The sequence below is a fragment of the Vipera berus genome, assembly GCF_964194415.1.
Source record: "Vipera berus genome assembly, chromosome: W".
In the NCBI taxonomy this organism is placed as follows: domain Eukaryota; kingdom Metazoa; phylum Chordata; class Lepidosauria; order Squamata; family Viperidae; genus Vipera; species Vipera berus.
In genome coordinates this window covers 59,800,752-59,824,477 of record NC_138210.1, presented here as the reverse complement: position 1 = coordinate 59,824,477, position 23,726 = coordinate 59,800,752, and positions in this window count along the sequence as shown.

Below are 23,726 nucleotides of genomic sequence, written 5' to 3'. Positions count from 1 at the left end.
ACTGCATTCTAACCACTGTGTCACCATTGTTGGTGTTTGTTCTTTCTGCAGTCCTAACTATCTGTTGGAGTCTGTATCTGTCCTGTTTGATTGCTGTACCAAACCAGACAATCATAGAAGTACAAATGACAGACTAGGATCTGGAAAATTCATATTCAATCCACCCATGAAGTTTAATAGACATTTTGGGCCAGTGATGATTGATACACCTCTGTTGCTCTAGGGAAAATTAAGATGGAATTATTATAGTCACCATCTTGAATCCCTGGAGGAAAATGCAGACATAAATCTACCAAGTTCTTTCACTATTTTATATAAATTAGTTGATAACATTAGATAATCAGCAAAAGTACCTCTTCTCAAACTACCATTGGAGAATAATCAATATTTTGGTATTTCATTTCTATAGACATTGCCTCTCTCAATTTGCAATAGCAATTGTCAAATGGGCTATAGAAGAAAAAGTCTTGAAGGAAAGCCATTTTGCTGCTATGATTGCAATCGATGTCCTGAAGGGAAAATTTCTAACATGAAAGGTATGACACATTGTTGTGCTGAATGCAGATAATGTTTATGATATCCTAGAAGTTCAAATTTTCTGCTTCACAAAACCTACCATGAGTGAATTTAGGTTTTTTTTTAAATCCTACATCAACCATTGCCATATATAATGTATTCAGTAGTATTGCCACATGCTGTTCTAGGAAATGTTATGAATGAAATGTAATTTTTAAAGGGATATCCTATCCTTCCAAATATTTAGGTTCAGTAAGAACAATGCTATACAGCAAAAGAATTAACACAAGTTACTGTCAGTACGTTTGTAGATCCAGAGGTCAAATGCCAAATGTATTTGAGGCCAACTTCAGGTTACATATAAGAAAGAGAAGACAGCAAAGTCTAAATGCAGTCAACAACTAATAGTTATTGTCAAGCAGACAGGTTTTAAGATGCAAGGATAACCTATCATATAGGTTCATGCAAAATGGACATTATTTCCAGCAATGGGCTGTTCTCAATGAATCTAGCTAAGCAAACTCTCTCATGCTTGTACAAGGATACCAGGCATGGGCTGATCTGGATGACTACTAAATAACAGCATCAAAATTTAGAGAACTCTCATTCTAACACTTGTGGTTGTCTAAATTTTGAATTTGATCTAGATGAAGGAAGGGAGGGAGGGAGGGGCAGAGGGAGGAAGGTTTTCTTTGAAAGATCATCCTCGTATGAGTACATGAAGAAAAGTCTCTGTTCTGAGAATCTTTGCATTTAAAATGTTAAAAAGTAGAAAATGGAAGAATTCTAGACTGCATTATGTAGCAAGTTAAGCAAAGTCAAGCAAACCTGCCTCACAGTTCAGTACATCAGAGCTTTATATAAATTTTTAAAAATCTAAAAAAATGACTAATCTTAATGGACATCAAAGCAAGATATTAACCTTAGAGGACATTTCTTGATCTTTACCCAACAGAGGAAAGCAAGGGTGAAGAAAGTTTGAAGACAAATGGTTTACTAGATAGTTTGAAAATAATATATTCTCTAATTTGTACAATTTGAATAGTTTGTCTGAATTGTTGTCCAGAGTCATTTGCCATGCGATAGCAGCTCTACAAATTAGACAAACAAACACATACCGGTATATTCTGCTTTTTTCAGATATGGACGACTGCTTTAAATGCAAAGAAGACCAATATGCAAACAAAGAACAGTATCTATGTCTTCCTAAAGTCACTACTTACCTATCTTATGAAGACCCTTTGGGAATGAGTTTAGTTTTGTCTGTTACTGCTTTTGCTGTCCTCACAGCTCTGGTGCTTGGAATTTTTATGAAGCATCACAATACTCCTATTGTCAAAGCCAACAACCGAGATCTCACTTATGCTCTCCTATTCTCTCTCCTTCTTTGCTTTCTTTGTAGTTTGTTGTTTATTGGCCAGCCCACAAAAGTAACATGTCCCCTACGACAAATGAGCTTTGGAATCATCTTCTCAGTGGCAGTTTCTTGCATGTTGGCAAAAACAATCACAGTGGTTCTGGCTTTCATGGCCACCAAGCCAGGAAGCAGCATGAGAAAATGGATGAGGAAAAGTCTGGGCAGTTCCATTGTTCTTTCCTGCTCCTTGATTCAAACAGGCATTTGTGCCATATGGCTTGTAACCTCTCCCCCATTTTCAGAGGTTGACATGCAGTCTGAAGTTGAATATATAATACTGGAATGCAATGAAGGCTCTTTGATTATGTTCTATTGTGTCCTAGGCTATATGGGTTTCCTAGCTATTGTAAGTTTCACTATAGCTTTCTTTGCCAGAAACTTACCAGATACTTTCAATGAAGCCAAATTCATCACTTTCAGCATGTTGGTCTTTTGTAGTGTATGGTTATCCTTTATTCCAGCTTACCTAAGTTCAAAGGGAAAATACATAGTAGCTGTGGAGGTCTTCTCAATCTTAGCCTCTACTGTTGGGTTGTTAGGTTGTATTTTTTCCCCAAAATGCTTCATAATTTTATGGAAACCCCAACTAAATAACAAAGATCAGTTAATAAGAAGAATAACATAATTTGTATGTATTTGTACATTTTACAACTTTGATTTGTATTACGGATATATGGATTAATTCTAATCCAGTATCCAATTTATCAATTTAAAATTAGTAATTATTTATTAAATTGACTTGGCATTTCTGTTTGAGCTTCTTAATTGCATGTTATATAGAGGATACTACACTGATAGTCAAAAATACAAAGGATCTGCATGTATTAAAAATCAGAAGACACAGTAAAAAATGGACTAAAATTGAGCATAAAGAAGATAATATTAATGACAGAACAACCAGCCTTAGAATTGACAGTGAAAATATTAAAAAAGATTGGTAACTTCTGTCTTTTAGATCAACTATCAAGAGTAAAAAAGCAAGTAATCAAGAAATACTCCACAGACTAGCACTTAGTACAACAACCATAAAGACTTGGAAAAGATGTTCAAGCACTGTGATATATCTATACCTGCAAAGTTCAGAATTATGCAAGCTATGGTATCACCTGTGACACTCTATGGAAGTAAAAGTTGAGTTTAAAGAAACAGAATAGGAAACATACTGATGCCTTTAAACTTTGGTGTTGGAGGAGATTCCTGAGAATACCATGGATACCCAAAAATATAATTTAATGGATCATCATTAAGCTGCTCCAAAATTTAGATGAGTCACTTCCTGACGTTGCTGAAGACAGACTCAGGTGACTGTTTCTCTTCTCCCTGGATCTGATTTCTACCAGCTGGTGGGTCCAAATGGACTGAAAACTGCCCCGTAGAGGTGGCCCCCAAAGGGCAAAGTCTTGAAGATTGCGGCTCAGCGGTAGCTGGACCGCTGGTCTCAACGGAGCCCCTGGAACCAGCAGGAAAAAAGGCTGACTTCATTCATGTGGTCCGCCATTGCCAGCTGTTCGGTGGAGGCAAAGAACTCTAAATTGAAAGCAAACAGCTGACCTGGGTGAGAAAACTCCTTTCTCTCTTTTTACAACTGAAGACCCCTGGCGGATAGCACTTTTACTTGAGAGTGAAGCCCTTAGTTTTAGGGAGTGGGTGGAATTTTTCCTGCCTATTCCTCCCTCCCGAATTACAAGTGGCGGTTAAAACCCTTGGCTAATTGAAAATGCCACTGTATTGCAAGACTGTCTGAGGCATAAGTTTGGGGAGGCTTTTGGCTCTATAGAATTCTCTGTCTATTTTTTGTGAGAAAGCCATCACAATTTTTACATTTTTTACTTTTACTTTTTAAGTTCGAAAGTTACTTTTTTTTATCCCATCTGTAAATAGGACAGGAATGGACAGTTAATGCCATCTAGTGGTGAAACCTGAGAATTCTATACATCCTCCCTGAATGAAGTTAACTTAAACTGGAAGTTGGCTGTTTGCCCAGACCAGGGGTCGGCAACTGGAAAAAGGAAAAGAGCCACTCAGAACTGGTTCCATCATACAAACAAAAAAGTGGGAGCCGCAAAAAGTGCGTGCGCGTGCGTCCACACATGCGCAAAATGGGAGGCACCTGTGCGGCGACAGGTCTCCCCTTTGGAGAGGTGCGCAAATGGAGTTCTCGGCACTAGTGGCTTTTGTAAAGCAGGAATTGCTTCCAGCGCAGTCTTTTCCCTCTATTTTTTTACAATAAGTTTCTCCTCCCTCTCCCCTCCCTCAAAAATAGAGGGACCCAGGTGGCGAGGTACAGTTGAAGATCTAATCTGGCCAGGAGTAGAAATCCCGGAACTGGGACAGGCTCGGGCACAAGGCGGGAGGCAAACGGATTCATCGACGACACCTCCCGTCTTGTGGCGCAGGCTAGATTGCCTCTCTTGGAATCCGCGCCTTTCCAGAGAGGCCAAGGAAACAACTCTGGCCAAGGGCCCCGCGCCCTCGCCTCCACACCCGAGAGTGCTCTAGCCCATCCGCAGCCGCGTCTCCGCTGGTCGCGCCTGCTACTTAGAGGTCCCCCAACTCGGTTTCCCAGTGGCTGTGTCCCAGAGCCGAGTTACCCTCGAGGGGCCGGTCTTCCCAACAACCCCCCCATCCCCATCCCCAGGGCTCCTGCCAGGGAGAAGGCGCGGGTTGGCAGCTTTAGCTCGGCGCCAGCCTCCTTTCTATTCGCAGGCCTCGAGTGGATGGATCCCCACTGTTCTCTCGGTTTGAGGCTTCCCCATCTCTCTCTCCCCGCCGCCCCGTCTGAGGTCGATGCTCTGGTAAATAATAAATCAGTCAGAAAACAAAAGCCGCTCGGATTTATGGTCTGAAGCACTAATTAGAAACATCATTTGAGCAATAAACGTAAACACTTTCGAGCAAATAATGCCTGCGGAAGAGAGGGAGCGAGCCAGGAAGCTGGTCCTCGCCTACAGTGGCTGGGCCCCGGTGGCTTTTAAAAGCCCGGGGCCTCGCCGGGAACGGGAATTTTTAAGGGAGGGCTGTGAGAGGGAAAATGGAGGATTTTCACCCGGAGGTTGCGGGGGATCTGGCAGCTTTCCAAACGAGCAGTGGCGCTGCTCGTTTGGAAAGCTGCTGTGGCCCATTTGCAAAGCTACTGCCTTTGGAGGAAGGCAGCAGCCTGTAAACGGGCTGCGGCAGCTTTCCAAACGCGGCGCCATTGTCCGTTCGGGCGGAGGTGCGCGCACAGCTCTCCAAAGGTTTGGAGAGCTGCGCACGCACCTCCGCCCGTTCGGAGAGGTGCGCGTGTACCTCTCTAAACGGATGGCGCCACTCTCCATTTGGAGAGGTGCACATGCACCACTGCCCATTCAGAGAGGTGCGCGCTCACCGGGCGACTGGGAGCCACAGGAGACGGCTTAAAGAGCCGCATGAGGCTCCGGAGCCGCTGGTTGCCGACCTGTGGCCCAGACATTCCTTTGAAGGTCCTTGAAAACTTTCCTTGAGGAAAAAATAAAAGATCCCCTTTGGTCTTTTTAGCCTGTCTGGTTTTATAAGATTGTCTTTGAAGCTATCTGACTCCTCTGGAGACTTGGAACTATTTTCTGTTTCTTTTCCTGTGTGTCTTTGCTTTTTTTTCTGTGCTTTTTCTTTTTCTTTTTGGGACATTATTTTCCTTTTTGCCCTGCTATTTTTACAGACATCCTCTATTTTTTCCTTTTTAGTCCTTTTTGGCTTTTTTTTCTTTTCCCCCACTTTTTTTGGATTTTTATTTTTAAAATCCCCTTACCTTCTACTACTTTTGATGGCTCGTCCCTCCTTAGGAGCCTTTTGGATTACAAAATTTGGCCATTTGGCAGAGATACCATATGAATTGAAGATAAAGATGAGTGTTTCCAATTTATCTAAACTTGGAAAAAAAGGATCCTCTGCCCCTGCTTTGACTTCTGCATGTCCAATCTATCAGAAATCAATTACAGCAGGAGAAGATTGACACCCACCAGAAGGACACCCAAGCGATCCTAAAAGCAATCTATGACTCCAACGCTGCCCAGTCTGCTACAGCAACTAAAAACCCTGGAGAGCTGAAAAATGACCTAGACAAAATGAATGAGAAAATTAACAATATAGATTCCCAAATGGAAAACTTCAAACAGATGATTACAGACAATCAGCAAAGAAACCAAAAAATAGAAGATAAGTCAACTGAGGTTGATCAGAAGCTAGAAGTCTTAAAAGATGAAAATCAAAAATTGATGCAAATAAATGGAGAATTGGAAGATTCTTTAGCGGTCATAGAAATGGAGTGGGCCTCGTACTTCCTAAGATTTTAAAACATAATAGAAGATAAGGAAGAGGATCTCTTAGACTTGAAAACAGAGCTGTTGGCAGACGTATTCAGACTTGGAAAGCCACAAATGGAAGGATAATTAAATCAAGCTTATCGTGTCAAATCAAACTATGCCAGAAGAAATAAAGTGCCTAGGGAAGTACATGTCAGATTTTTTAAAAAGATCTACAAGAGATGAGATTTTGAGAAAAGTGAAAGATGAACTGTTGAAATACAAAGAAAAAGAAATCGTAGTTCTCAAGCAAATTCCTAGAAGGATAAGAGAGACTACCAATTTCTAACTAAGAAACTAGTCGAAAAAGGAGTGAACTTTAGATGGCTGATTCCAGAATGGATTTTAATCTACTGGGATATGAAAAGATACAGACTGGACACACCAGTTAAAGCAATGGACTTTTTTTGACAACCACAGAGGCTTCCTGGAAAGAGGTGACCCTGAGCCGAAAAAACAAGAGGAAATGCCAGCTGAAGGTGCGGTCAAACAAAGAGTAGAGGAAGAAACTAAAACCACATATTCGTATCCAGAAGAAGGCACAAGACCAAGAGATCAGAGACAGATAAGATCAACTAGAAGATTAAGACCTAGATACAACTGAAAGGGATGGAGGAGACTGGGATTTTATCAATAAATATTAATGGCCTAAACTCCCCCTCCAAAAGGAGAAAGTTTTTTACATGTTTACAAAAATTAAAAATGGACATAATTTGCCTTCAAGAAACGCATATTAAGAGCCAGCATTCTAAAATTCTAGAGCAACCAAAAATTGGAAACTCTTCTTTGTATCGGTATCTCAAAAGAAAAGAGGAGTAGCCTTTTATATTAAAGAAAAGATGAATCCAAAACAAACATATGCGGATGAAGAGGGGAGAATATTAATGGTTGAAATTATGATGGATCAAAAGCAGATATTGATGATTGGAATATATGCACCTAATGACAAACAAGAACAATTTTATCTAAAACTATATAAGAAAATACTAGGTCTAAGTTACCAAAAGTTTTGTACAATAGGAGATTTTAACGCAAAAGTAGATGGAATTCTAGATTATAAAAGCGCCAAGCAAGGAAGAAAAGGAGGAAATTTACTACCTAAAGTGTTCTCAAAAATGATAGAAGAATTTTGTGTTCTAGACATATGGAGAGAGAAAAACCCAGAGAAACTACAATATACATTCTATTCAAACAGACATAAATCATGGTCAAGAATTGATATGATATGGATTTCTTTGGACTTCAAAACAATGATTCAAGAGGCGGAGATAGAAACCAATGACTGGGCAGATCACAACCCAATAAAATGATTTGGAAAGGAGTCAAGAAGAAACCTAGATGATCTCTAAGTAAATCTACACTGAAGGAAAAAGAATTTCTACAACTAGCGACAAAGGAAATGGAATTCTTCTTTAAAATAAATAAGAAGGAAGAAACATCACTCCAAAATGTTTGGGATACAGCTAAAGCATATTTTAGAGGTTTGGCTATAACCTATACTGCTAAAAAGAATAAAGAAAAGAAACAACTACAATTAAAGATAAGGGAAGAACTTAGAAAGCTAGAATCAGAATTACAAATAGACCCACAGAAGGTAATACTTAAGAAACAAATGGAAATAATAAAGCATAAATTAAACTTGGCTGAGATGGAAATAATGGTTCAACAGATTAAATGGACTAAACAGAATTTCTTCGAAAATGCCAATAAGCCGGGAATGTGGTTAGCATATAGACTGAAAAAAGAAAAAGACAAGAAAATGATAAAGAAGCTACAAGATACAAAAGGAGAAGTACAGTTTCAAAATGATGTAATGAAAAAAATTATTAAAGATTACTATGAGATACTTTACAACCCAGAGGAAATTCCTAAGGAAAAAATACAGCAGTATTTTAAAAAAGCAGATCTACCAAAAATTCCTGAGAACATTCGAAATATATTAAATGGATCAATATAAATGGTGAAGATTATAGAAGCCATAAAAAAGCAAAAAAAGGATAAGACTCCAGGGCCAGATGGACTGCCTGCAGAATTTTATATTTCATTACAAGATGTGTTAAGTCCAACTTTGAAAGAACTCTGTAACGAAATTCTCCTGGAAGCTAAAATATCAAAAACATGGACTGAAGCCAATATCACTTTAATACTTAAAGAAGACACAGACTTGACACACATAAACAACTATAGACCAATATCATTACTAAATGTAGACTATAAAATCTTTATTTATTTAATTTAATTTATTTATTTATTTAATTTAATTTTTATACCGCCCTTCTCCCGAAGGACTCAGGGCGGAGTACAGGGCAATACAATAAAATACAATATATAAAAATTAAAAAAATATTAAATACAATAGCCCATTATAATAAATTACTAAACGTTAAAATACCCCTAAACCCATCAGACCAGGTCGGCTTGTTCAAATAAATATGTTTTTAGGTCATGTCGGAAGGAGCGAAGGTCGGGAGCCATCCGGAGCTCCACCGGTAAACGGTTCCACAGGTCTGGCGCGCCCACAGAGAATGCCCTCCCCCTGGGGGCCGCCAGTCGACACTCTTTCACCGACGGCACCCTAAGGAGGCCCTCTCTGTGGGAGCGCACTGGACGAAGGGAAGTTGATGCCGGCAGCAGATGTTCCCGTAAGTAACCCGAACCCATGCCATTTAGGGCTTTATAGGTCATAACCAGCACCTTGAACCTTACCCGGAGGACAACTGGAAGCCAATGCAGCTCACGGAGTAGAGGTGTTACATGGGAGTATCGGGAAACTCCCACCACCACTCGCGCAGCTGCATTCTGCACCAGCTGGAGCCTCCGAGTAGTCCTCAAGGGCAGCCCCATGTAGAGAGCATTGCAGTAGTCCAAACGGGAGGTCACGAGTGCATGAGTGACTGTGCACAAGGCATCCCGGTCTAGATAGGGCCGCAACTGACGCACCAGGCGAACCTGAGCGAAGGCCCCCCTAGTCACAGCTCCTATATGATCATCCAAGGAGAGCTGTGAATCTAGGAGGACACCCAAGTTACGAGCCCTATCTACGGGGGGCAATATCTCACCCCCCATAATTAACGGTGGAATATTCTGAATTTCCCGAGACGCCGGCACACACAGCCACTCAGTCTTGTCAGGGTTGAGCCGAAGCCTGTTCCTCCCCATCCAGACCCGGACTGCCTCCAGGCAATGGGACATCACGGAGAGGGCATCACTGGGCTGGTTTGGGGTGGAGATAAAAAGCTGGGTATCATCAGCATATTGATGATACCCAACCCCAAAACCACAAATGATCTCACCCAGCGGCTTCATATAGATGTTGAACAGGAGAGGCGAGAGGACCGACCCCTGAGGCACTCCACAAACAAGAGGCCTCGAGGCCGACCTCTGCCCTCCTGCCAACACCGACTGCGAACGTCCCAGGAGGTAGGAGGAGAACCACCGTAAAACGGTGCCTCCCACTCCCAACCCCCGAAGACGCCGCAGTAAGATACCATGGTCGATGGTATCAAAAGCCGCTGAGAGGTCTAATAGGACTAGGACAGAGGAGCAACCCCTGTCCCGAGCCCGCCAGAGATCATTCACCAGCGCGACCAATGCCGTCTCCGTGCTGTACCCGGGCCTGAAGCCCGATTGGTACGGGTCTAGATAATCAGCTTCCTCCAGGAACAGAGGGAGCTGCTGCACCACCACACTCTCAACAACCTTCGCAAGAAAGCAAAGGTTGGAGACTGGTCGAAAGTTGTTTAAAACAGCTGGGTCCAGGGCAGGCTTCTTGAGGAGGGGTCTCACCACTGCCTCCTTCAAGGCAGTGGGAAAACTACCCTCATTCAGAAAAGCAGTTATCACTGCCTGGAGCCAGCCTCGTGTCCCCTCCCGAGCCGAATAAACCAGCCAGGAGGGGCACGGGTCCAATAAACACGTGGTGGAGCTCAGCATCCCCATAATCCTGTCCAGCTCTTCCAGAGTCACAGGGTCGAACTCCTCCCAGATGACATCGACAAGATCAGCCATGTTCTCACCATCAGACTCTGCCCAGTCGGAGGCCAGACCGGTCCGGATCCGAGCGATTTTGTCCGACAGATGCTGGCTAAACTCCTCGGCATGACCCTGCAAGGCCTCGTCCCTCACCTCCTGATTCAGGAGGGAGCGAGTCACCCTAAACAGGGCGGCCGGGCGATTATCTGCGGACGCGATGAGGGCAGCAAAGTAGTTTGACCTCGCTGTCCTCATCGCCGCAAGATAAGACCTTGTGAAGGACCTTAGTCACAATCGGTCGGATTCAGACCGGCTAGACCTCCAACAGCTCTCTAGGCCCCGTCTCTGATGCTTCATCTCCCGGAGCTCCGCGGAGAACCACGGAGCCCACTGGGATCTGCACCGGGTCAGGGGCCGCATGGGTACAACTTGGTCAAGTGCCTCAGTGTCTGCCTTTTCCCAGGCTTCCACTAGGGCCACGGCCGAGCTGTGAACTAAGGTGGCAGGTGGGGACCCAAGGGCCGCCTGGAACCGCTCAGGGTCCATTAGGCACCTGGGGCGGAACCATCTAGTTGGTTCAACAGCCCCAGGGCGGGGATTGGCAAAATGGAAGACCAGCCACAGGAGATGATGATCAGTCCATGACAGGGGCGTAACAATTGGAGAGCCCCCACCCAGATCATCCAACCACCGGCCAGATAGAAAAATCAAATCGAGCGTGTGACCCCCCCCCCATGAGTCGGGCCCTGAATTACTTGCGTCAGGTCCATGGCCGTCATGGAAGCCATGAACTCCCGAGCTAACTCAGATGATCCCCCCAGGGATGGCAGATTGAAGTTACCCAAGATTTTGCTTCTTTGCTTCGATAATGGCAGAAAGTATTAAGAAATTCCTGATTGAATTTATACATGCAGACCAAAATGGCTTTTTGCCTAAAAGACAGATAAAAATAACTTAAGAATGATCCTTGATATTTTAGTGTATTGTGAAGTCCATCCAGGGAAACAGATGGCATTAATATTTCTTGATGCACAAAAAGCATTTGATAATTTAAACTGGCAATATATGTTCCAGCAACTTGCTGAAATGTACTTTGGGGAAAACTTTATGAATGCAATCCATGCAATTTACGATAAACAGACTGCTAGAATAATTGTAAATGGAGATTACACAGAAACCTTTAATATCAAAAAGGGTACAAGACAGGGATGTCCTTTATCCCCATTGTTATTCATATTAACATTGGAAGTATTGAATAGAAATATTAGACAAGATAATGAAATTAAAAGACTGGAGATAAAGGATGAAAAATATTTTATTTATTTATTTTATTTGTTTTATTGGATTTGTATACCGCCCTATTCCCATAAGACTCAGGGCGGTTTACAGGGCAGTTAAAACCATGAATACAAAAAATTAAAAACAATTAAAACAATTAAATTAAATTCAAGCCCCAAGAGTAAATCTAAAACCCATTTAAATTAACAACCCCACAGTCTGGACCAAACAGATTGAAGAGCCAAGTTTTCAGGTCCCGGAGAAATGAGCGAAGGTCAGGGGCAGTCCTAAGTTCTGTGGGTATTTGGTTCCATAGGGCAGGCGCACCCACAGAGAACGCCTTTCCCCTGGGAATAACCCGCCGGCATTCATTAACCGGCGGTACCCTGAGAAGGCCCTCCCTGTGGGGGCGCACAGGACGATGGGAAGATGATGCCGGCAGCAGGTGTTCCCTTAGATAGTCCAGACCCAAGCCATTTAGGTCTTTATAGATCATTACCAGCACCTTGAATCTCACCCGGAGGGCAACCGGAAGCCAATGCAGCTCACGGAGAAGAGGTGTTACACGGGAGTATCGGGAAGCTCCCATCAAAACCCGCGCGGCTGAATTCTGAACCAGTTGAAGCCTTCAGGTGGTCCTCAAGGGCAGCCCCATGTAGAGGGCATTGCAGTAGTCTAACAGGGAGGTCACGAGCGCATGAGTGACTGTATGTAGAGCATCTTGGTCCAGATAGGGTCGCAAATGGCGCACCAGGCAAATCTGGGCAAAAGCTCCCCTGGTCACAGCTCCTATATGATCTTCCAAACTGAGCTGTGAATCCAGGAGGACTCCCAAGTTGCGAGCCCTATCAACGGGGGGTAATACCTCATCCCCTATTGTTAATGATGGAGAAGGCTGGTCAGCCCAAGATGCCGGTATGAACAGCCACTCAGTCTTGTCAGGATTGAGACGAAGCCTGTTTCTCCCCATCCAAACCCGGACCGTCTCCAGGCAACGGGACATCACAGTGAGGGCATCACTGGGTTGGGTCAGGGTGGAAAGAAAAAGTTGGGTATCATCAGCGTACTGGTGATACCCCACCCCGAAACCACGAATGAGCTCACCCAGCAGCTTCATGTAGATGTTGAACAGGAGGCGAGAGAGGACCGACCCCTGAGGGACTCCACAAATGAGAGATCTTGGGGTGGACCTCTGTCCTTCCGTCAACACCAATTGCGAGTAGCCCAGGAGGTAGGAGGAGAACCACTGTAAAACGGTGCCTCCCACTCCCAGCCCCCTGAGACGCCGCAGTAGGATACCATGGTCGATGGTATCAAAAGCTGCTGAGAGGTCTAATAGGACTAGGATAGAGGAACAACCCCTGTCCCGAGCCCGCCAGAGATCATTCACCAGTGTGACCAATGCCGTCTCTGTGCTATGCCCAGGTCTGAAACCCGATTGGTACGGGTCAAGATAATCAGTTTCCTCCAGGAACAGAGGAAGCTGATGTGCTACCACACTCTCAACAACCTTCACCAAAAAGCGAAGGTTGGAGACAGGACGATAGTTATTCAAAATCGCCGAGTCCAGGGTGGGCTTCTTGAGGAGGGGCCTCACCACTGCTTCTTTCAAGGCAGAAGGGAAAACACCCTTGCTCAAAGAAGCAGTTATTACTGCCTGGAACCAGCCTCGTGTCTTCTCCCGGGCTGCATAAACCAGCCAGGAGGGGCATGGGTCCAATAAACAGGTGGTAGAGCTCAGCCTCCTCATGATCCTGTCCACCTCATCGGGGGTCATAGGATCGAACTCAGTCCAGATAACACTTTCAAGACCACTCGAATTCTCCCTGTCAGATTCTGTCCAGTCAGAGTCCAAGCCGGCCCGAATCTGAAAATATAAATTTCAAGCATTTGCAGATGACTTGGTTTTTATATTAGAAGAACCTTTTGAAACAAGCACAAAATTGCTGGAGACAATAGAAAAATATGGTGAAGTGGCAGGCCTGACAATAAATAGAGAAGCGACTAAAGTCTTGACAAAGAACGTAACAGAAAAACAGAAAACTCAACTTACAAAAAACAAACAAACCTTCAAATAGTCAAAAAAGTTAAGTATTTGGGAATTTACTTAACAGCAAGAATTTACTTAACAACAGTATTTTATTTATTTATTTATTTAGTTACATTTATATACCGCCCTATTCCCTGAGGACTCAGGGCGGTTTACAGGAAATTAAAAAATCCACCATACAAAAGTTAAAAAACCAAATTAAAAAATATTAAATTGACCCTGTATACTTAAAACCCCAATTAAAATTTCTCCTCAGCCTGGGCCCGAGAGCTCAAAGAGCCAGGTCTTCAGGCCCCGGTATCATAAAAGACGATAATTATATAGAGTTGTTAAAACAAATAAAATTGGACTTAAAAATGTGGAAAAATCTTCAATTTTCAATGCTGGGGAAAATAGCCACAGTCAAAATGAATATCTTACCGAAAATACTTTTCCTATTCCAAATGATTCCAGTAAAATTAGGGAAAGCTTTCTTTGATGAACTGAATACAACAATATTGAAATTTATCTGGCAAGGGGAAAAAGCATGAATCAAAGCGAAAATGCTACAGGAAGCCAGAGAAAGTGGAGGATTTGGACTCCCAGATTGGAGGTTATACTACCAAGCAGCTATTTTAACATGGATTAAAGAATGGATAATGCTCAGAGATAAAAGACTATTATACCTAGGGGGGCATGATCTGCAGATTGGATGGCATGCCTTTCTGTGGTATGGGAAGAATAAAATTCACAGATACTTTCAGAACTACTCTGTAAGAAATGTGCTTCTTTTAGAATGGGAAAAAATAAAAGAAAAAAAAATATTAAGATACCTGAATGGCTTTCAACAATGGAAGCCTTTGCTTACCCAAACTTAATTAACTATGACAAACTTGTAACTTATAAGTATATACTGGACAATGAAGGAAGATTGAACTCTAGACAAGACTTACAACAACAAGGTATTGACCTAGCATGGTGGCCATATTTGCAAATCCAAACAAGTTATGAAAAATATGTGAAAACAATGGGACTCCATAAAGAACAGACAGAATTTGATCTTATATTGTTAAAAACAGATGAAAATCTGATCAAAAAGCTTTACAGATTTCTGCTTAATCTAAAGATGGAAGATGAACAAGTCAAAGATACAATGATAACATGGGCAAAAAACTTTGGACACACTATAGAGCTAGAAGAATGGGAAAAACTATGGGACAGAAATATTAAATTAACCAAAGCTGTATCAAATAAAGAAAACTTGTATAAAATGTTTTATAGATGGCATATGACACCAGTGAGATTAGCGAAAATGTTTAAAAATACCTCAAATGTTTGTTGAAAATGTAATCAAAGACCAGGTACTTATTATCACATCTGGTGGACATGCCCTAAAGCTAAAAGGTTTTGGCTTAAGATACATCTATGGTTGGAAAAGATGACTAAAAAACAAATGGAATTTAAACCAGAATTGTTTTTGCTAGGAATGATAGGACCTAACTATGAAAAGGAGAGTGGATATCTAATATTACATGTACTAACAGCAGCGAGAATTGTATTTGCCCAATATTGGAAAAGTGAAAATTTACCGACTGAAGAAGTATTAATTAAGAAAATATTAGAGTGTGCAGAAATGGATAGACTAACTTTAGAGATTAAAAAGAAAGAACACTTAGTTTACTATAGAATTTGGAATAAATTTTATCAACGGCTAGAAAAATGAATTAAAGAGAAAAGAATGTAATATGTAATTTTGATTATATATTAGCAAGAAAAATACTATGGATTGAAAAATTAACATTGCTTATGATAATTAACTATATTTACTATTGTTATCAATCACTAGATCTATTACTGTTTTGTATGTATATCTACCGAGATGATATGCTGTTTGCCAAATATTGGAAATACTATTGGGGAAACCCCAACCTCAACCCCAACCCTGACTCCAACCTCCCTTTGACCCCAACCTTAATCTCTATCCTTCCATTCTATTCCCAACCCTATAAAAATCAATAAAATCCTTTATTACAAAAAAGCTACTCCAAAATTTCCACTTGAGTCACAAATGACCAAGTTCAAATTATCCTATTTAAAACACATTATGCAAAGACCTAACCTGCTAGAATAGGCTATAATGCTGGAAATATGGAAGGAATAAGAGAATAATCAGCAGCAAGGTGAATGTTGTACCATTCAGTTATAATGGTCATGACTGTACCACTATAACTGTTGGTACAGTTATAACTGTTCTATCAACTGTTCTTGAAAGAACAGGTTAGTGTTAGATCAAAATGGAGAAAATCTATATAGTTGGTAGGAGTAAATATGAATGAATCAATTAATATTCTAGAAAATATACTTAGATTTAAAATTTTGGCAATGATTGTACTATTCTAAACAAGAAAAAATGAACATTTTTCCACACTGCAATGGAATAAAATAATGCTGCCTGTTGTGGTGAAAGAATAGCTTATCCATATTTGTTTCTTTTCATATGATTTCATCAGAATTATTCAGTACAGGGATAGAGGAAATAAAAGAGGTAGGACTTTTAAAAGTGGCCTTCTGGATTTTCAAAGAGCCCTTATTTCCACCCCTTTTTTTTTATTGAAAAGTTTTAACATACATTTTATCTTTAACAGTCCCCCCTCCCCCTCCCTTCTCCCTCCCTCCCTACCCCTCTCCCCCTCCCCCCCCCGACTTCCCAGAGCTAAGTACAAGGTATATAAACAAAAAAAAAACGATCATAAACATCCATATGCTAACAACCATAAACTCTAAAATCTATCACTCTCTGGCTCATATAGGATAATACAAACACTATTAATATTAAGTATATATAGAAAAAAAAAGAGAAAAAAGAAAAAGAAAAGGAAGACTTATTCAAATGCTACATGAAACTTTTTAGTCCTATATTTGTTCTGGATATACTCAATCCATTTTCTCCATTCCGTGATATAACGTTCTTGCGAGTGATCTTTCAAATAAGCCGAGATCTTTGCCATCTCTGCCAGGTCAGAAACCTTTAAAGTCCATTCTTCTATGGTCGGCAGTTCCTCCTTCTTCCAATACTGACCTATTAAGAGTCTTGCTGCCGTAATTAAATTCAACATCAACTTAGTGTCCACAACCGTAGCATCTGTAATTATTCCCAACAAAAAAAGTTGCGGACAAAACTTTATCCTTTGCTTGAAAATCTTCTGCATATTCCACCAAATTTTTATCCAGAAGGCCTTCACCTTTTTGCAAGTCCACCATATGTGAAAATATGTTGCATCTTCATCGCCACACCTCCAGCATTTTGGCTGATAATTCGGGTACATACTTGCAAGCTTTTTAGGATCTAGATGCCATCTATAAAACATTTTATAAAAGTTCTCTCTTAAATTTTGAGCTTGTGTAAATTTTACGTTCCTCACCCAAATCTTTTCCCACGTGTCCATTGTAATAACTTCTTGGATGTTTTGGGCCCATTTTATCATACAATCCTTAACAAGTTCTGTTTCTGAGTCAATCTCTATCAATGCAAGATATATCCGTTTAATATGTGCTGGTCCCTGATTTCTAATTTGCTTTATCAGATTTTCATCAGTCATTGTAAAACCAGTTTTCTGGTCTTCTTTCCACCTGGCCCGTAGCTGAATATATTGAAACCAAGTTTGAACAATCTTCTCATCTCGCAAGAGACTGTATGATTTCAGACACCAGACATTTCTTTCCAAGCTTAAAATCTCCTTGTACGTAGTCACATCATGTTTAAAACCAACATTTATATTTTCTATTGCGTGTTTTGGAATTGCCCACAAAGGTATCTTACAGTCTAACTTATATCTATACTTCTTCCAAACTCTCAGCAATGCCTGTCTTAAAATATGCACTCTAAACACATTATCTACCTTCTTATCATACAACAAATATGCATGCCAGCCAAACAACAAATTGTGGCCCTCAAGATTTAATAATCTCTCTTGTGTCAAATTAATCCAATCACTTATACCTGCTAACGCAGCAGCTTCATAATATAATTTAAGATTAGGCATTTTAAGACCACCTCTTTCACGAGTATCCTGCATAATCTTAAGTTTAACTCGTGGCCTTTTCCCTGCCCAGACAAATTTGTTGATACACCCCTTTTTAATAATATTTAATAATTCTGATAATGAAAATATTATTTACAGTTAATGTCAATCACATATGTTTGCCTTGTTTGAATGTGTTTAAATGGTGAAAATTTAAGTAGGACTTGCCCTGAGACATTTAGGAACCAATCTGGTCAGAAACTTAAAAATAAATGTTGAGTGTTTTTTAGATATTACCTCTAGATCACGGGTATCAAAGGCACGACATCATGTGACGTGTCATGATGTATTGTGACTTTTATTCCATTGCTGGCAATGGGGTGGACGCGGTTTTGGCGTGATGCATCTGGCCGACAGGCTGGCAGTTTAACACCCATGCTCTAGATCCTATTCAGAATTGTTTTTAGTTAGATCATAATCTCATGGAGGTAAGATAAAAGAAACAAAAATACTTCTCAGTTTAAAAGAAGAGAAACTCATAGGAACTCAAAGTCTATGGAAGTCTCAGTTTACAGTTTCTCTTTAAGATCCTGTTTGTACCAACATTGATGATATTTTGCATTTTCACTTATGGTAATGGGCAAGCACCTCGAGCCAAAGAAAGCATTTCCTATGATATTACTGCACCAGTGAAGGCAACTGAAAGGGGGGAAAGCACCTTATTACAAAGGTGTAAAGAGGTTTTATAATTAATCCCTTACATTGTTTTAAACTTCTTCTTTTTTGCTAAAAATGTAGAATGCAGCATGGGTTTCTCCATCTTGATCACATCTGACTTCTGCTCATCTCCAAACCATACCCTACATTACATGATGACTTATTTACTCATTCTACCTTACTACATCATTAATAATTTGAAGGTTGCAATTTCCCCTTCCCTTTATAATTATCAAAAAAAACCTATTATTAAATTTGCCACTCAGCAAATTCCTGATTGACAAATTATTATTCTTAAAAGAATGAGAACAAAGCATGACAATATTTTAGAGCTTAGGGGCAGATAAGATCATTATCATGATTAATTCTTAGAACCATTTGTATTTTAAGATTTAGAACAGAATAGAAGTCATTGGAAGAACAGAGAGAGATTTACTTCAACTTAGTCAAATTTTGGTGATACTTCCATTACATGGAAATGAGAGACTTATTCAAACTGGGATTATTATTTTTTATGAGGATATTGATTCTTTCCCTTCCGCAATTGCCATACGTAGCTTGTAAAACTGAGATAAGAAAATGTAGAATTCAAGATCCCATCCCAATTGATCATAAATATTTCCAACCAGGTGACCTAATCATTGGTGGAATTACTTCTTTTGTCTTCATAACTAGAGATGTAGGAAACTTTGAGGATGATCCCCATCATTCCCTTCTTGGTGAATCCCTGTAAGATATTATTTTATTTATATTGTCTGTATCAGTCTGGATAAAATAATTTAGTACTCTGACTTTATGAATCATAATTATCTAGAGTGATTAAAAATACTCTTTTCCAGAACTGAATATTTTTAGTTTGCATATTATTTTCTTTTCTTCTAAAGATGATCCACAATTAGTACCTATGTTCCTTATTTTTTTTTTAATCAACCTCTTGTTATTGCATTCTTGCCCACTCCCCAGTCTCCTTGGGATGAGAATTGCAGCATTAGCCTCTAAACCTGACTCTGTAGATGTGAAATTGCACTGAACTATGGGAATAATTATGTTCAGTCAGAGATTCAGCATATTACTCCCTTTCTAGCCATCTTTTTTTAAAAAAAATAAGTAAATCTTAAAGAATATTTATTTTAATATTTAATATTTTATTCTGTTGTAAGCATAACATCTTGGTGAGATGGGTGGAAAATAAACAAACAAATAATAACAAATAAATATTTTATCTGAGAAAATGAGACATGCAGTTTCCTTCCAGGAGTAACATTCTTACGAACTGAAATTGTTTTGTTCTTTGGAGAGGGGGAAGGAGCAGACAGGAAAACAATATGCTGTCAGTGTTCTTGTATTTATGAAATGCATTCTGCCTTTCCTAGACCTTTTCTTTTTGCCAATTTCTCCATTGCAACAGGTTCTCACAATAAAACCTATTAAGGTTATAAATGTGACATAACTACCACCAATACATTTTCAAGGGAAGAAATATTCTCTGAATTTTGATTAAATTATAGTAGTAATATTCAGACAGTTTCAAATGTTTCTTAACATGATAGAAAAAAACCCTATATTTATTTATTTACCATACACCCTACAATGTCAGGGAAATCTACAAATGCTAGACACACTGCAGTCCTGACAGCCTAGATTGCTAATTCATTCTATTCAATGCTTGTGCACATATACTTGGTGCACTGTGGGGTGCAAACTAGCTTTAACACCAGCTAACTAGTGGTGCTCAGGTTTAGCTACAATTTATATATTACTGAATTATGTAAAACTTTTGTGGTGCTTTAAAAGTCAGTGTTCCTTGTCCTACAAAAATATATATATGAAGTACTCTTTTTGTTGAAGTAAGGCTAAATTCTAATTGTATGCTGCTTTTGCCATTTTTTTGCAATCACTTACATTAAAATGAAACCACCTCATGTGTAAGAAAAAGTGATTAAATCAATTTTACTTACCATTTATACAATGGTATGTTACATGCTTGGTAATGATTCTGGTCAGTTACACATAATTAGAATTGGTTACAATTATCAAAGGCATAGAAAAAATTGCCATTATTCCCTTCAAAAATAATTCCACAATATTTATATCAAATAATAAAATATAAATAAATTAACATGAATCAATGTTACCTCCTAAATTATTATTTTGATGGAGTTTAACTATTAATATGTTAACATAAAATGATTATTAGTTTTTTATGGAGTTTATTTTTGCTGGCCTTTTTAGAAGGAAAATTTCATTTGATCCAACTTTGATACTTATTTCTTTGGCAGAGTCCTCACTAAGCATTATCAACATATATTAACAATGATATTTACTGTGAAGAAAATCAATGATGACCTACAGCTCTTACCTAATATCACTTTGGGCTTCAGAATCTATGATAGCTATGCTGGGGCACAGACATATCATGCCACGTTGGAACTTTTCTCAGGTCAGAAGCAATTCATTCCCAATTATAAATGTGGCATCCTGAACAAACTCGTATCAGTTATTGGAACTATTGATCCTGGAATCACTTTTGATATGGTAGATATTTTAGACTCTTACAAAGTTCCACAGGTAAGATGGATTGCTTTGTCTTTTCAGATATAGCAGATTACAAGACCTCAAGATATAATTGACTTTCATATACATTTCTCTGTGGACCATATTAAAGAACAATATTTAATATATCATAAAATAAAAACAAATTCAACCTCAGAATTTGATGTGACTATTATCAAGTTTCAAAGATTATCCATTAATGTTAATAATTAATTATTATATAGAAACTTTCGATTTTTGTAATCTTCTCCTATAACTTGCTAATGCTATGAGAAAAATACTAAAGCTTCTGCATTTTTTAAAAAATATTATTATTTGATATATAAAATACAAAGAAAAATAGAAACATAAAATTAAGGGAAGGAAAAGGAGAGGGAAAAGAAGGTGAGAAGTACAAGGGGAAAAAAAGTGTTGACTTCAGACTCTTTTTAGCACAGTACAAGATAAAAACACTCCAGCCTCAATTTTTTAGTTTTATACATTAATATATAACTAGCCATTTTTACAACAACAAATCTATCTAATTGGAAAAATAGTCAAAGTTTCATTTTTTATTACCACAAGCACAAAATTCAGAAGTGGTATCCAAATAAACATACTCAAATATATTCTCCTCTCTGGATACATTGATCAATTTAATCATTCCTCTTTTATCTTCTTTGCTGTGGAAATAGTATGTATTTCTATTTGCACCTAATAATCTTTGTAACTATCACCATTTTTATTAACAAAGTTATCTATATTCTTTTAAATTCTTTGACCTTACTGGGAAAAATATTGTTTCTGTTTTCCCATCTTTTTAAAAAAAAATTGCTAAACTTTCTTTAAACACTTTTCTAGAATCAAAACTTTCTAATGCATCTTTTTCTTTAACTTATTAACATACAGGCTTTAAACTTCAGTATTAAATTTAGCTCCCAACCTCTAAATTACCCTTATAGAATAATATTTTTTCTTTTATAAACATCCTTTTTAAAACCAAAAGTTTTTATTTAAACTACTTTTTTTAAACTTTCTCTTAACACATGTACTCCCAAATATACTTTCAATAATATTTTGCATACTTTATATATTTTGGATTAACACTTTCTTTCAATTAGAAATATACAGTATATATATAAAATCCATCCTAGATCCAGTTAACTCATTTAAGTTTAAGTCACTCCTTCCAGCTTTTCTTTATGGAGTAGAATCTTTTTCTTCTCTGGAAAGATTATCCAGAAGTTATAAGCTTCCCTTTTTATCATGGATTCTTCAACCTTGTTAATGTCCTTAAAGTAAAAATCCCAAATTTGTCTTTTTAAAAGTTGCTGATTTTCTTGACACTCTTTCAGTTGTATTGAGAGATTTATATTTAAACCACAATAATAAAAGTTAATGTCAGGTTTGTATTCCAAATTTGCAATGAACTCCTCTGCATTTTCAGCTACTTGTGAAGTTGCCTCCGTAGTATGGTAACTTTCTGCACATCCTTGCATCTCTAAAGTAATTTGAGAGGTGTTTTTTTAATCATTCTGGTCAACAAATTGGTGGATTTTATTTAGAGACCTTTCAAATATTTCTTTAATAATTTGCTCCTCCATCTTGACTCCCTGTTTGATCAGGATCAGAAAATTTTAGCCACCCACAGCAAAGAACAGCAAGCTACAAATTACTACAGTAATAAATTAAAATCATAGCTTTCAGTCTTTATGTTTCTCCATCAGCTTTTTTTTGCTCTTCCTTTTGGCTTGCCTTAGCAGTCTTCTTCCTTGTTGTTGTTTAACACTAAAGAAGTCTCTAAAATGGTACAGTCTTCAAAAAAGATGTAGCAGGCTGTGACTAAAGAGAGCCTCTTTTAACTTGACTTAGAAAAGATAAATAGTCCTTGTAGATGATTAAGAAATCAAAAGCACAATTTACTGTCCATTTAAACCAGGGGTCTCCAAACCTGGCCCTTTTATGACTTGTGGACTTCAACTCCCAGAAGTCATAAAAGGGCCAAGCTTGAAGACCCCTGGTTTAAAAGGTAAATTTTGAAACAGCAGCTTCTTCAACCACGAACAGATTACAGCCCCTCCCCCCCAGTAATGACTCCAGGAGCCATCTGCAGGCTTTCAACTGTATTGGAGGATCTTGAGGGGAAATTCTTAGACTCCCCCTGATCAGGGTGTCATAAAAACTGAAAAAATGCCAGTCCCTTCAGTTAGTAGCTGAAGAGCTACAACCCAGGGAAAAATCCTTCAGGGATTCCTCCCTGAGCATGAATTCAGTCGGCTATATTCATGGAAGTCTGTTTCTGCATTTTTTTAAAAAAATATTTATTTCATTATTATATTTATATCTTGCCTTTCATTCAGGTAGTCAAGGAGACATAGGTAGTGTTTTTGCCTTTTACAGGTAGTCCTAATTTACCAATTACAATTTGGACCTACAACTTTGTCATTAAGCTCCAAGGTTGTTAATTGACATATCATATGATTATGCTAGACCTATACCTCACCTCTGCTTCTGTCATTAACCAAATCATCATGATTGTATAGCAAGACATCATGACACACTTGTGATTTCACTTCTGTGTCCTCCATTAATTCTGCTTCTTGGAAGCCAGTTGTGAAGTCCATAAAATGGGATTCAATAATGGTCATAAATGTGCACTAGCTGTAAGGTCCCCCCAAAATGATCACATGACTGTTGATGCTGTAAAAATGGCAAATGCAAGGATTGGTCAAAAACTATATTTTAGTGAACGTAGAACCAGATGCCATGTGAGCAGAATCAGAAACCTTATTACCAGTTACAGTGCCAATAAGTCCCCAATAAGACTACCTTGATTTTTTGTCACTTTTCCCCAATATCTCTCAGGAACAGAAAATTGAAAATTGAAAAGGAATTGAAGAACTATCCCTAGAGAGGCAGTGTAA